The sequence below is a fragment of the Syngnathus typhle genome, linkage group LG3 (genome assembly GCF_033458585.1).
Source record: "Syngnathus typhle isolate RoL2023-S1 ecotype Sweden linkage group LG3, RoL_Styp_1.0, whole genome shotgun sequence".
Classification (NCBI taxonomy): Eukaryota; Metazoa; Chordata; class Actinopteri; order Syngnathiformes; family Syngnathidae; genus Syngnathus; species Syngnathus typhle.
Genome location: NC_083740.1, coordinates 14,632,725 through 14,648,430, shown reverse-complemented (window position 1 = coordinate 14,648,430; position 15,706 = coordinate 14,632,725). Strand labels below are relative to the sequence as shown.

At 35.9% G+C, this 15,706-nt stretch overlaps 1 long non-coding RNA gene across 1 annotated transcript; it reads left to right on the top strand.

Annotated features, from left to right (window-relative positions):
- The first annotated feature begins 1,036 nt into the window (after positions 1 to 1,036).
- Positions 1,037 to 1,540, top strand: LOC133151871 (uncharacterized). Its single transcript, XR_009714005.1, has 3 exons — positions 1,037 to 1,134; positions 1,225 to 1,322; positions 1,406 to 1,540. It is a non-coding gene; the product is annotated as an uncharacterized LOC133151871 (long non-coding RNA).
- The last annotated feature ends 14,166 nt before the right edge of the window (positions 1,541 to 15,706 follow it).

The following is a 15,706-nucleotide window of genomic DNA, read 5'->3' as shown; positions in this document are numbered from 1 at the left end:
ATTTTTAACTTTTGAAACTTTTACATTTTTTAAACTATCTTAGACGAGTTAAGGGGAGACTTTTTAACGTTTTACATGTTTTTATTTCTGATTTTACAATCACATTTTAAAGATGAGTTCTAGAAAGGCCTTTCAAACTTTTTTTATTTTTAATTGTTTTTCACATTACTTCATTTTTTTATGTATTATATTTTTTTTACGTCATAATCGTGAGGCGAGAACAGAAAACAGACGAGGTAAGTTTCTCATCATTAGACATGTTTTATCTTTCTTTCAAAAGACACTAAATGGTGCTATTTCACTCTTCTGTATTTTAACAGTTTATCTTATGTGGCGAAAGCAGCTCATCCACAGTCCACTCACCAAAGACATCCTCTCTTCGGCCATGTACCAGCCAAATGCCGCCTTAAGTCCAGGAAAAGTTTTCTGAAAACTGTCCCACCCCTCAGAACGCCGAACACAGGCAGTGAAAGAGTCACTCGGCGGGAAGAAAGACTTGACAATCTTCCACCAGAAACTACAATGGAGCTTAAAGCAAGCGAGGCAATGACCCCAGGAGCAGACACCAACTATGTATGCAACGTGGAAATGCCTAAATAGACTAAGATCTGGTGTTGGACGTGCAAAAGTCACTCTCGCCAAATGGGGACATCTGGAGGATCGGAACAGCGAGTGTGACTGTGGCACTGAACCACAGACCATGCAACACCTCCTCATGTGCCCCTGCTGGAACATCCCTGCACAGCATCGAATTTAGCAGAGTTTAACGGGAGCTCGGCCACTCTGGGAATCAACCTTGATGAGAACCTACCTAACAGACCAAACAGAACTACTTTACAGGCTTTCTTGTCGTCACAGAGGGCAACAGTTTCAAGAACACCTGTACAAGGGAGGCCTGCATCATGGAACACAAACTCCCAAACACACGACTTCTCCTGCTTCTTCTGTGAGTAGCCAAGAAGGTAATTTGTCAGGAAGCGCTCTTTAATTTTACCGCTTCTCCTCAACATGAATTGATTAACATATTATGTTGCAGCACAGCGAGAGCCACGCATTTCAAGAAGACTTGTACAAGGGAGGCCTGCATCATGGAACACAAACTCCCAAACACACATGACTTCTCCTGATTCTTCTGTGAGTAGGCAAAGAGGAAATTTGTCAGGAACCACTTTTTAATTTTACCGCTTCTCCTCAACATGAATTGATTATGATATTATGTTGTAGCACAGCGAGAGCCACGCATTTCAAGAAGACTTGTACAAGGGAGGCCTGCATCATGGAACACAAACTCCCAAACACACATGACTTCTCCTGCTTCATCTGTGAGTAGCCAACAAGGAAAATTGTCAGGAAGCACTCTTTAATTTTACCCCTTCTCCTCAACACCTCTTTCATGTTCCTCTAGTATGTTCCTGGGTCTTGCCTGTGGTTCTACATGCATCCAGTCATGCAGACAGAGAACACCTTAGCCTTTAACTGTCGGAAGCTGTCCCTCTGCGAGGCCTCATAGTATAGTCTGTTTTCTGTTCTCATTCATTCATTTATTTATTCATTTATTCATTTATTCATTTATTCATTTATTCATTTATTCATTTATTTATTTATTTATTTATTTATCGGCCTTTCTATATTTCTTTGCCTTAAATTTTGTTTATTAAGTTTTGTGTTTCCAATATGTGCATGTTCATTTCATCACATACAAGTCCAGTCCAATGTATACCTTCTTGTTTGTCATTTTGTATGTTCAGTATTTATTGAGTCAGTTAAACATTTTATCTATTTTTTTTATTATTTATAAGATTTCACGCATTATATATTCCATTCTGCCCAAAACAACTAATATCATACTGTATTTTGGTTCCAAAAAGCACCATGCAACTGTTTTTTTTCCTTCTTGTTTAGAAGGAAAAGTGTAAAGTGTATGTTGACAACTTATGTTGTGATTTGTCGTATAAAATAACCTGTTTTGAATGACATTATTCATAATTGACATTTATTTAATTCTTTCTTTAATAGAAAATAGGTCTTTTCTGTGTTGATATGAAACTGTAATTAAATACTTATTTTTGATTTTAACTCTGCATGTTCATTCATTACTTTCACACTACTCACTAAATATTTTAATGTGATGTTATCATTATTCATCAGCCAATGCATGCATCAGGGGGGAAGTGGGTTGTTTTTGGGGAAATGAGACAATTATTGAAAGTTTATTAATATATTGTCTTGTGATCATAGTTTATTGTTATGTTGTCTTGTATGTATGTTGTCTTGTATGTACATTCTATAAGTTGATATAGTGTCCATTATTTTATCTTCGCGATTGTACTGATCACGTTGCATTGAAATACTTTGAAAACAAATCTGAAACCTCATAAACCGTGGCGATTATAGTTATTACCATTACTGTAAGGCTATTTTATTACTATCATGATCATATTTTAAATATACTGAAATATCGCCACTCAATCGTATCGTCACGTATCGCGTGATTTTACGGGGACGTCTTTTTCTGTCTCTACTTAAAGTGGACGCTACCATTTTTCACCTTTTAAGGGGGGGGGCTCTAAAAGCGTTGAGTCCACGTAAATATAAACATGCACATGTTCACTCAATTGTGTAATCATATTTCACACGAATTTAGAGCGATGTGTTCCGGTCTCAGTGTTTTTTTTCTGTATGTACTAAAGTTTTGACGGTACGACTAAAACTTACCCTCTCTTTTCAGACTTCGCTCAGACCTTTCGCGCCGACCTTTCGCGCCGCCGAAAAGTGGGGAGGGACTTTACACGGTCTCATTATCAACTTGAAGACGAGATAGGTAAGTGGAAAGCCGAGATTTCCTCACAACTGTATTAAAACCCCTGAGTATATACTTACATTTTAACCAGGATTGTTGCGTTAGTGGGGAAAGTAGCACTTCCCCACTTCTAATTACGATCGTCACAGTTCTATTACTGTACTATTACATGTTATTACTCATTAACTGTACATATAGAAAAAAATAGTCTCCTGTTCTCACGACGGACTTTTGCGGAGTTGTTTCTCGGTGAATTTAGTATGGATTAATTCCATCGGTTGATGAACGTGAACATTATTCGCGGCACAAGTATTGTATTTTCAGTGACCACATCTTTGGTTTGCGTCGAGCAAAAAAAAAAAAAAAAAAAAAAAAAAAAGGCCGCCATTACGAAATGCGCATATAGCAAATGAACTTGTAATTATTAATTAACTAGTCAGTCGAAAATACATGTTTGTTTTGCGTTCCTATTTATGACGGAGGATTCCCCATTTTATTGCTCTTGCGTTTAAGTATTATACACTATCGTCCGCCGTGTGCATTTGCCATCTAACAAGATGGACGCATGATGCTTGCACTTTGCGTTACGGAGTAACGACATTTCTGGAAAGATACACGACGCGTAATTCATTTATTTCAGACGACACCTCGTAGTCGCCACACGCAAATGGATAAAAATGGTTTACGGTGTTCTTTTATTAAAATCTTTGTTTTAGGTTAGCCCCCCCAAAAAACGCACAGGCGCCATTATGAAATGTGCTTCCAAATTTATATAGCAGATGACATTGTAACTGTAACCACTGATATGCACTGACCGAGTAAGATCAGTAGTATTCATTGCCCAGTGTTAATTTGTAGCAGTCTTGATATGCTCCACACCAATGAACTATTGACTTTGGCACTCTGCAGTGACATCTGGTGGATGTTAAAATCATTGCTGGCAAACTCTTTCTTTTTTCAGTATAACATTTAAATAATTGTTGTTGTTTTTATTATACGTGGTATCCATTTATTTTTATCCAATTTGAATATGGTAATGATATCTTGTGTCGCTAATAAAATAATCTCAAAGTCAGTCAGATGTATTATAATATTTATTATTAAATGAATAATTTGCCATTTGCCATCTACTAACTAAACAAGTCAATTTATCTCTTTTTTTTCTCTTTCAGAATGGCGACAAAAATGATTGCTGCTAAAGCCGTTGCTATAAGGAGTGCTGTTCGAGCGCGGAGCTGGATTTGTGGTGCGGATGGCACCTTGTCCATGCAAGGACAGCATAATAATGTAACTGTTGCCCTCTGTGACGGCAAGAAAGCCTATCAAGTCGTTCTGTTTGAACACTTGGCAGCCCTTGTCACAGAGGGCAACAGTTACATATTTTTAAACTTTGGTGTTGACGAACGGGGCGTTTTGCTCCTCACTAAACCCGGCTCCAAGATCTTCATCGGGGCGGAAGTGCAGACCAGCCCACAGTTGGAGGAAGAGGCCAGGGCCCTGGTCTACCCCAACTCAGTGGCATCATCTCCTCAAGAAGTAGTGAAAAAACTACCTGAAGAGATGGTGTCACTGGATGGCATAATTACAGATGTAAGTCACCTGCACCCACAAATGCACATATACACATATACATTTGTGTACACCTGTGAAGACATGATGCATGTGCAATAATGTACATGCATGCGTATGCAAAGCCAACCAACCGACCCACACACCCACCGACCCACACGCACGCACACACACACAATATCATTGAAATCCTCTGTTTAGTACTAAGGTACCAATTTTTTTTTTTTTTTTTTTGTCATCGTTAAGGTTGTGTACACTGACACATGACACGCTCATTGTCAAACATAATTATTCTAATTGTGATATCAATTTGGTTCACTTTAGATGCGTCCAATCCGCATGGTGCGCCAAAGGGGGAACCACCTTGCGCCTTTTCGGCATTTGACACTTAAAAAGGTAAGTAGCCATTTGTACTTCCCCTGTTGTAGCACTTTGCACACATACTTTTTTTAAACTACCGCAGGATGATGCCACTGTCAAAATTGGCCTTTGGCGGGAGGCGAATCTCATGGAGTTGAAAGTAGGGGGTTCCTTCCTCTTCACCCACCTGAGTGCCCGGGTGACCGATTCTGGAGTAATGCTCCACTCCACTATATACACAGATATAACGGTTAGTAAATGGCTTCATAGCAGTGGAATTGAAAAGGTGCTTGCTTATTATTTTTTTTGCTCATTTTTGCAGTTGCAATTGCAGCCTTCCGCCCAGCGCGTAACCGTAGCCCGCTGCCGACCGCGCAACTGCTCCGCGCTGGTTGCATTATTGTGACAGAGTCGTCGCTGAAATTTAGAAATGATTTGTAACGTCCTGATGTACTTTCCAAAATTGAAGTGTACCTCAGTGCGCAGGGAGCTTAATTTGGTCCGATCGCGCAACCGCCCGCAGCGCGCCAGGCGCTCACTGTCGCATTGTCTTTGTGTTTTAGGATGGCTTTACTGCTCCCACTTGCTTTTTTTGGAGGCATGATTAGCCTTTGGTAAACGTTGTTTTCCATTCATAAAAACTAATTTGCTTTTTATTTTATTCAACAGGCCTGCAACTCCAGCCTCATCGTCACGGTCGTTGGTATCCTCTATGGGGAAGAGGTGGTGGAGGTTGTCTCGGATTTGGGAGAAGTCACAAGCATCAAGCTGGATATCTGGCTAAAAACTTTCAGCCAGCCCCCCCATATCCCACAAGATGGGATGCCCATTATTGTCACTCGTGTGCAGGGTGACGTGACTAAGATCGAATGTGTGAATGAATGCATGCATGAATGAATGTATGAATGTATGTATGTATGTATGTATGTATGTATGTATGTATGTATGTATGTATGTATGTATGAATGAATGAATGAATGAATGATGCATAATTGAATGAATTGTTGAAATTTATTGAATGGTTGAAATTAATTGAATGTGTGATTGAATAAATGTTACATGTTTACTTTTCTAACAACAATTGTTCATCATATTTCTACCTATTCCACAACTTCCCACTTACCAAAAACTTCACATCTTTTATTTTGAAATTCAACCAAAATTCTCTAAAATTTCGTTTTTCTACTCTTATTTCAACATTTTTCAACCGATTCAACCCATTCCAACTTTCAACTGTTCATCATTTTTCTACCTATTCCACAACTTCCCACTTACCAAAAACTTCACGTCTTTTATTTTGAAATTCACACCCATTTCCTTTTTCCCTTCTCATTTCTACATTTTTCAACCGATTCAACCCATTCCAACTTTCAACTGTTCATCATTTTATTTCCTATTCCACAACTTACCAAAAATTTCACATCTTTTATTTTGAAATTCACACCCAGTTCCTTTTTCCCTTCTCATTTCTACATTTTTCAACCGATTCAACTCGTTTCAACATCATTCTGCAACATTCCTTAAATATTTATTCAACTTCTTCACCTTCACACGCAATTCCTTCAGGAATTGCAAATTCTAGTTAGTGTGAAGGTGAAGACCTTCACACTATTGTTATTCCTGTCCTTTATTAGTGTGAAGGTGAAGACCTTCACACTATTGTTATTCCTGTCCTTTATTATTATTATTATTATTATTCAACTTATTCCGCTCACTTTTTCGGCGCTTAACTACTTCCACATACTTCAACCGATTCACTCCATTCCACTTTTCACTTATTCCAAATATTCATGGCAACACTGCTTAGATTTTTTTCCTTCCAAAAATTTTCCGTTTTCGCAAAATTCCCAAATTTACGGCGAATTTTGCCCCATTCATTCTTAATGGCAGATTCAACATTTCACATTTACGTTGTTCCAGTTTGAAATTCACATCATTCAACACATTCAAATCACATTGGGGACATTCCCAAACTTGCCAAATTCAACATTTTCACGTTTTCATCTTTTATTTTGAAATTCACACCCAATTCCTTTTTCCCTTTTCCCTTCTCATTTCTACATTTTTCAACCGATTCAACCCATTCCAACTTTCAACTGTTCATCTTTTCTCTACCTATTCCACAACTTCCCACTTACCAAAAACTTCACATCTTTTATTTTGAAATTCAACCAAAATTCTCTAAAATTTCCTTTTTTCTACTCTAATTTCTACATTTTTCAACCGATTCAACCCATTCCAACTTTCAACTGTTCATCATTTTTCTACCTATTCAAGAACTTCCAACTTACCAAAAACTTCACTTCTTTTATTTTGAAATTCACACCCAATTCCTTTTTCCCTTCTCATTTCTACATTTTTCAACCGATTCAACCCATTCCAACTTTCAACTCTTCATCATTTTTCTACCTATTCCACAACTTCCCACTTCCCAAAAACCTCACATCTTTTATTTTGAAATTCACACCCAATTCCTTTTTCCCTTCTCATTTCTACATTTTTCAACCGATTCATCCCATTCCAACTTTCAACTGTTTGTCTTTTGCCTACCTATTCCACAACTTCCCACTTCCCAAAAACTTCACATCTTTTATTTTGAAATTCACACCCAATTCCTTTTTCCCTTCTCATTTCTACATTTTTCAACCGATTCAACCCATTCCAACTTTCAACTGTTCATCCTTTTTCTACCTATTCCACAACTTCCCACTTACCAAAAACTTCACATCTTTTATTTTGAAATTCACACCCAATTCCTTTTTCCCTTCTCATTTCTACATTTTTCTACCGATTCAACCCATTCCAACTTTCAACTGTTCATCATTCTTCTACCTATTCCACAACTTCCCACTTACCAAAAACTTCAGATCTTTTATTTTGAAATTCACACCCAATTCCTTTTTCCCTTCTCATTTCTACATTTTTCAACCGATTCAACCCATTCCAACTTTCAACTGTTCATCATTTTTCTACCTATTCCACAACTTCCCAAAAACTTCACATCTTTTATTTTGAAATTCACACCCAATTCCTTTTTCCCTTCTCATTTCTACATTTTTCAACCGATTCAACTCGTTTCAACATCATTCTTCAACATTCCTTAAATATTTATTCAACTTCTTCACCTTCACACGCAATTCCTTCAGGAATTGCAAATTCTAGTTATTATTATTATTCAACTTCCGCTCACTTTTTTGACGCTTAACTACTTCCACATACTTCAACCGATTCACTCCATTCCACTTTTCACTTATTCCAAATATTCATGACACGTCTGCTCACATTTTTCACGTTCCAAATTTTTTCCGTTTTCGCAAAATTCACAAATTTATGGCGAATTTCGCCCCATTCATTCTTAATGGCAGATTCAACATTTCACATTAACGTTGTTCCAGTTTGAAATTCACATCATTCAACACATTCAAATCACATTGGGGACATTCCCAAACTTGCCTAATTCAACATTTTCACGTTTTCATCTTTTATTTTGAAATTCACACCCAATTCCTTTTTCCCTTTTCCCTTCTCATTTCTACATTTTTCAACCGATTCAACCCATTCCAACTTTCAACTGTTCATCTTTTGCCTACCTATTCCACAACTTCCCACTTACCAAAAACTTCACATCTTTTATTTTGAAATTCAACCAAAATTCTCTAAAATTTCGTTTTTCTACTCTAATTTCCACATTTTTCAACCGATTCAACCCATTCCAACTTTCAACTGTTCATCATTTTTCTACCTATTCCACAACTTCCCAAAAACTTCACATCTTTTATTTTGAAATTCACACCCAATTCCTTTTTCCCTTCTCATTTCTACATTTTTCAACCGATTCAACCCATTCCAACTTTCAACTGTTTATCTTTTGCCTACCTATTCCACAACTTCCCACTTCCCAAAAACTTCACATCTTTTATTTTGAAATTCACACCCAATTCCCTTTTCCCTTCTCATTTCTACATTTTTCAACCGATTCAACCCATCCCAACTTTCAACTGTTCATCATTTTTCTACCTATTCCACAACTTACCAAAAACTTCACATCTTTTATTTTGAAATTCACACCCAGTTCCTTTTCCCTTCTCATTTCTACATTTTTCAACCGATTCAACTCGTTTCAACATCATTCTGCAGCATTCCTTAAATATTTATTCAACTTCTTCACCTTCACACGCAATTCCTTCAGGAATTGCAAATTCTAGTTAGTGTGAAGGTGAAGACCTTCACACTATTGTTATTCCTGTCCTTTATTATTATTATTATTATTATTCAACTTATTCCGCTCACTTTTTCGGCGCTTAACTACTTCCACATACTTCAACCGATTCACTCCATTCCACTTTTCACTTATTCCAAATATTCATGGCAACACTGCTTAGATTTTTTTCCTTCCAAAAATTTTCCGTTTTCGCAAAATTCCCAAATTTACGGCGAATTTTGCCCCATTCATTCTTAATGGCAGATTCAACATTTCACATTTACGTTGTTCCAGTTTGAAATTCACATCATTCAACACATTCAAATCACATTGGGGACATTCCCAAACTTGCCAAATTCAACATTTTCACGTTTCATCTTTTATTTTGAAATTCACACCCAATTCCTTTTTCCCTTTTCCCTTCTCATTTCTACATTGTCCAACCGATTCAACCCATTCCAACTTTCAACTGTTCATCTTTTCTCTACCTATTCCACAACTTCCCACTTACCAAAAAATTCACATCTTTTATTTTGAAATTCACGCACAATTCCTTTTTCCCTTCTCATTTCTACATTTTTCAACCGATTCAACCCATTCCAACTTTCAACTGTTCATAATTTTTCTACCTATTCCCCAACTTCCCACTTACCAAAAAATTCACATCTTTTATTTTGAAATTCACGCCCAATTCCTTTTTCCCTTCTCATTTCTACATTTTTCAACCGATTCAACCCATTCCAACTTTCAACTGTTCATCATTTCTTTACCTATTCCACAACTTAACAAAAACTTCACATCTTTTATTTTGAAATTCACACCCATTTCCTTTTTCCTTTCTCATTTCCACATTTTTCAACCGATTCAACTCGTTTCAACGTCATTCTGCAACATTCCTTAAATATTTATTCAACTTCTTCACCTTCACACGCAATTCCTTCAGGAATTGCAAATTCTAGTTATTATTATTATTCAACTTCCGCTCACTTTTTTGACGCTTAACTACTTCCACATACTTCAACCGATTCACTCCATTCCACTTTTCACTTATTTCAAATATTCATGACACGTCTGCTCACATTTTTCACGTTCCAAATTTTTTCCGTTTTCGCAAAATTCACAAATTTATGGCGAATTTCGCCCCATTCATTCTTAATGGCAGATTCAACATTTCTTATTAACGTTGTTCCAGTTTGAAATTCACATCATTCAACACATTCAAATCACATTGGGGACATTCCCAAACTTGCCTAATTCAACATTTTCACGTTTTCATCTTTTATTTTGAAATTCACACCCAATTCCTTTTTCCCTTTTCCCTTCTCATTTCTACATTTTTCAACCGATTCAACCCATTCCAACTTTCAACTGTTCATCTTTTGCCTACCTATTCCACAACTTCCCACTTACCAAAAACTTCACATCTTTTATTTTGAAATTCAACCAAAATTCTCTAAAATTTCGTTTTTCTACTCTAATTTCCACATTTTTCAACCGATTCAACCCATTCCAACTTTCAACTGTTCATCATTTTTCTACCTATTCCACAACTTCCCAAAAACTTCACATCTTTTATTTTGAAATTCACAATATTCCCTTTTCCTTTCTCATTTCTACATTTTTCAACCGATTCAACCCATTCCAACTTTCAACTGTTCATCATTTTTCTACCTATTCCACAACTTCCCACTTACCAAAAACTTCGCGTCTTTTATTTTGAAATTCACACCCATTTCCTTTTTCCCTTCTCATTTCTACATTTTTCAACCGATTCGACCCATTCCAACTTTCAACTGTTCATCTTTTTTTTTCCTATTCCACAACTTACCAAAAACTTCACATCTTTTATTTTGAAATTCACACCCAGTTCCTTTTCCCTTCTCATTTCTACATTTTTCAACCGATTCAACTCGTTTCAACATCATTCTGCAGCATTCCTTAAATATTTATTCAACTTCTTCACCTTCACACGCAATTCCTTCAGGAATTGCAAATTCTAGTTATTATTAGTGTGAAGGTGAAGACCTTCACACTATTGTTATTCCTGTCCTTTATTATTATTATTCTACTTATTCTGCCCACTTTTTCGGCGCTTAACTACTTCCACATACTTCAACCGATTCACTCCATTCCACTTTTCACTTATTCCAAATATTCATGGCAACACTGCTTAGATTTTTTTCCTTCCAAAAATTTTCCGTTTTCGCAAAATTCACAAATTTACGGCGATTTTTGCCCCATTCATTCTTAATGGCAGATTCAACATTTCACATTTATGTTGTTCCAGTTTGAAATTCACATAATTCAACACATTCAAATCACATTGGGGACATTCCCAAACTTGCCAAATTCAACATTTTCACGTTTTCATCTTTTATTTTGAAATTCACACTCTATTCCTTTTTCCCTTTTCCCTTCTCATTTCTACATTTTTCAACCGATTCAACCCATTCCAACTTTCAACTGTTCATCTTTTCTCTACCTATTCCACAACTTCCCACTTACCAAAAACTTCACATCTTTTATTTTGAAATTCAACCAAAATTCTCTAAAATTTCCTTTTTTCTACTCTAATTTCTACATTTTTCAACCGATTCAACCCATTCCAACTTTCAACTGTTCATAATTTTTCTACCTATTCAACAACTTCCCACTTATCAAAAACTTCACTTCTTTTATTTTGAAATTCACACCCAATTCCTTTTCCCCTTCTCATTTCTACATTTTTCAACCGATCCAACCCATTCCAACTTTCAACTGTTCATCATTTTTCTACCTATTCAACAACTTCCCACTTATCAAAAACTTCACTTCTTTTATTTTGAAATTCACACCCAATTCCTTTTTCCCTTCTCATTTCTACATTTTTCAACCGATTCAACCCATTCCAACTTTCAACTGTTCATCATTTTTCTACCTATTCCACAACTTCCCACTTACCAAAAAATTCACATCTTTTATTTTGAAATTCACTCCCAATTCCTTTTTCCCTTCTCATTTCTACATTTTTCAACTGATTCAACCCATTCCAACTTTCAACTGTTCATCATTTTTCTACCTATTCCACAACTTCCCCCTTACCAAAAACTTCACATCTTTTATTTTGAAATTCACACCCACTTCCTTTTTCCCTTCTCATTTCTACATTTTTCAACCGATTCAACCCATTCCAACTTTCAACTGTTCATCATTCTTCTACCTATTCCACAACTTCCGACTTACCAAAAACTTTACATCTTTTATTTTGAAATTCACACCCAATTCCTTTTTCCCTTCTCATTTCTACATTTTTCAACCGATTCAACCCATTCCAACTTTCAACTGTTCATCATTTTTCTACCTATTCCACAAGTTCCCACTTACCAAAAAATTCACATCTTTTATTTTGAAATTCACGCCCAATTCCTTTTTCCCTTCTCATTTCTACATTTTTCAACCGATTCAACCCATTCCTACTTTCAACTGTTCATCTTTTCTCTACCTATTCAACAACTTCCCACTTACCAAAAACTTCACTTCTTTTATTTTGAAATTCACACCCAATTCCTTTTTCCCTTCTCATTTCTACATTTTTCAACCGATTCAACCCATTCCAACTTTCAACTGTTCATCATTTTTCTACCTATTCCACAACTTACCAAAAACTTCACGTCTTTTATTTTGAAATTCACGCCCAATTCCTTTTTCCCTTCTCATTTCTACATTTTTCAACCGATTCAACCCATTCCAACTTTCAACTGTTCATCATTCTTCTACCTATTCCACAACTTCCCACTTACCAAAAACTTCAAATCTTTTATTTTGAAATTCACTCCCAATTCCTTTTTCCCTTCTCATTTCTACATTTTTCAACCGATTCAACCCATTCCAACTTTCAACTGTTCATCATTTTTCTACCTATTCCACAACTTCCCACTTACCAAAAACTTCACGTCTTTTATTTTGAAATTCACACCCAATTCATTTTTCCCTTCTCATTTCTACATTTTTCAACCGATTCAACCCATTCCAACTTTCAACTGTTCATCATTTTTCTACCTATTCCACAACTTACCAAAAACTTCACATCTTTTATTTTGAAATTCACACCCACTTCCTTTTTCACTTCTCATTTCTACATTTTTCCACCGATTCAACTCGTTTCAACATCATTCAGGAACATTCCTTAAATATTTATTCAACTTCTTCACCTTCACACGCAATTCCTTCAGGAATTGCAAATTCTAGTTATTATTCAACTTATTCCGCTCACTTTTTCGGCGCTTAACTACTTCCACATACTTCAACCGATTCACTCCATTCCACTTTTCACTTATTCCAAATATTCATGGCAACACTGCTTAGATTTTTTTCCTTCCAAAAATTTTCCGTTTTCGCAAAATTCCCAAATTTACGGCGAATTTTGCCCCATTCATTCTTAATGGCAGATTCAACATTTCACATTTACGTTGTTCCAGTTTGAAATTCACATCATTCAACACATTCAAATCACATTGGGGACATTCCCAAACTTGCCAAATTCAACATTTTCACGTTTCATCTTTTATTTTGAAATTCACACCCAATTCCTTTTTTCCCTTTTCCCTTCTCATTTCTACATTGTCCAACCGATTCAACCCATTCCAACTTTCAACTGTTCATCTTTTCTCTACCTATTCCACAACTTCCCACTTACCAAAAACTTCACATCTTTTATTTTGAAATTCAACCAAAATTCTCTAAAATTTCCTTTTTTCTACTCTAATTTCTACATTTTTCAACCGATTCAACCCATTCCAACTTTCAACTGTTCATCATTTTTCTACCTATTCTACAACTTCCCACTTACCAAAAACTTCACTTCTTTTATTTTGAAATTCATACCCAATTCCTTTTTCCCTTCTCATTTCTACATTTTTCAACCGATTCAACCCATTCCAACTTTCAACTCTTCATCATTTTTCTACCTATTCCACAACTTCCCACTTCCCAAAAACTTCACATCTTTTATTTTGAAATTCACACCCAATTCCTTTTTTCTACTCTAATTTCTACATTTTTCAACCGATTCAACCCATTCCAACTTTCAACTGTTCATCATTTTTCTACCTATTCCACAACTTAACAAAAACTTCACATCTTTTATTTTGAAATTCACACCCATTTCCTTTTTCCCTTCTCATTTCCACATTTTTCAACCGATTCAACTCGTTTCAACATCATTCTGCAACATTCCTTAAATATTTATTCAACTTCTTCACCTTCACACGCAATTCCTTCAGGAATTGCAAATTCTAGTTAGTGTGAAGGTGAAGACCTTCACACTATTGTTATTCCTGTCCTTTATTAGTGTGAAGGTGAAGACCTTCACACTATTGTTATTCCTGTCCTTTATTAGTGTGAAGGTGAAGACCTTCACACTATTGTTATTCCTGTACTTTATTATTATTATTATTCTACATCTTCCGCTCACTTTTTTGACGCTTAACTAGTTCCACATACTTCAACCGATTCACTCCGTTCCACTTTTCACTTATTCCAAATATTCATGGCACGGCTGCTTAGATTTTTTTCGTTCAAAAATTTTTCCGTTTTCGCAAAATTCACAAATTTATGGCGAATTTCGCCCCATTCATTCTTAATGGCAGATTCAACATTTCACATTAACGTTGTTCCAGTTTGAAATTCACATCATTCAACACATTCAAATCACATTGGGGACATTCCCAAACTTGCCTAATTCAACATTTTCACGTTTTCACCTTTTATTTTGAAATTCACACCCAATTCCTTTTTCCCTTTTCCCTTCTCATTTCTACATTTTTCAACCGATTCAACCCATTCCAACTTTCAACTGTTCATCTTTTGCCTACCTATTCCACAACTTCCCACTTACCGAAAACTTCACATCTTTTATTTTGAAATTCAACCAAAATTCTCTAAAAATTCGTTTTTCTACTCTAATTTCCACATTTTTCAACCGATTCAACCCATTCCAACTTTCAACTGTTCATCATTTTTCTACCTATTCCACAACTTCCCAAAAACTTCACATCTTTTATTTTGAAATTCACAATATTCCCTTTTCCTTTCTCATTTCTACATTTTTCAACCGATTCAACCCATTCCAACTTTCAACTGTTCATCATTTTTCTACCTATTCCACAACTTCCCACTTACCAAAAACTTCGCGTCTTTTATTTTGAAATTCACACCCATTTCCTTTTCCCCTTCTCATTTCTACATTTTTCAACCGATTCGACCCATTCCAACTTTCAACTGTTCATCTTTTTTTTTCCTATTCCACAACTTACCAAAAACTTCACATCTTTTATTTTGAAATTCACACCCAGTTCCTTTTCCCTTCTCATTTCTACATTTTTCAACCGATTCAACTCGTTTCAACATCATTCTGCAGCATTCCTTAAATATTTATTCAACTTCTTCACCTTCACACGCAATTCCTTCAGGAATTGCAAATTCTAGTTATTATTCTACTTATTCTGCCCACTTTTTTGGTGCTTAACTACTTCCACATACTTCAACCGATTCACTCCATTCCACTTTTCACTTATTCCAAATATTCATGGCAAGTGTGCTCACATTTTTCTCATTCCAAAAATTTTCCGTTTTCGCATAATTCATAAATTTATGGCGATTTTTGCCCCATTCATTCTTAATGGCAGATTCAACATTTCACATTTACGTTGTTCCAGTTTGAAATTCACCTCATTCAACACATTCAAATCACATTGGGGACATTCCCAAACTTGCCAAATTCAACATTTTCACGTTTT